Source organism: Myotis brandtii, unplaced genomic scaffold, assembly GCF_000412655.1.
Source record: "Myotis brandtii unplaced genomic scaffold, ASM41265v1 scaffold139, whole genome shotgun sequence".
Classification (NCBI taxonomy): domain Eukaryota; kingdom Metazoa; phylum Chordata; class Mammalia; order Chiroptera; family Vespertilionidae; genus Myotis; species Myotis brandtii.
Window position 1 is genome coordinate 1,171,582 of NW_005354965.1, and position 906 is coordinate 1,172,487.

The window sequence follows — 906 nt, forward strand, 5'->3', positions numbered from 1 at the left end:
TTTGCTCTAAAGGATCATACTGCACCCTTGGTCTCTGCCACATGCTGCAAACCTCCCAGAGGGGGAAGGTGCGGGCTGTGGTCAGCTGGCCAGCTTAATAAAGGCTATTAAATTTAAATTCTGAATCAGTGGTCTATCTCGTTGAGCCAACCCATAACAGGAAAGACAGAGAGAAACATGGATGTGGAAGAGACACATCGATTGGTTGCTTCCTGCACATGCGCCCTGACCTGTGCCCTTGACCAGAATCATTTCCTGTGATTACTGCCCTTTAGCACTAACGTTGTTGTCATTTTCCCAGCTCCTTGATAGAGTTGCCCTGGGGAAGTCCGCTAGCGCCCCTGGGACCGGGCTTCTCGGAATGGCTTGGTTTAGGCTGGTTTTCGTGTCTGGCACTGGTCCCAGTGCGGCCGTGTGTGAGGCGCTGGGTGACGCGGGTGTCAGGGTCTCTTTGTCAGGCTGTCCCTTCACCTGGGTCTCAGATGCCCTCCCAGGCCCCTCTGATGAACGCCATGGCCGACAGGTGACCTGGGCGCTGCCACCAGAGGTATTTCTCAGGCTGTTATTTAATAGATTTCCTGCCTTGGCTGGTTTGGCTCAGTGGATAGAGCATCAGCCTGTGGGCTGAAGTCCCGGGTTCGAGTCTGGTCAAGGGCACAGGCCTGGTTTGCGGGCTCGATCCCCAGTAGGGAGCGTGCAGGAGGCAGCTGATCCATGATTCTCTCTCATCATTGATGTTCCTATCTCTCCCTCTCCCTTCCTCTCTGAAATCAATAAAAATATATGTATATTTTTAAATAATCTTAAAAGAATAGATTTCCTTCACCAGCTCTCTCTCTCCCACGAGCTGTCAGGGCCAGACCCCGCCCGGCTGAGCGCCGTGCGCTTGTTTTCAGGAGGCGCCCC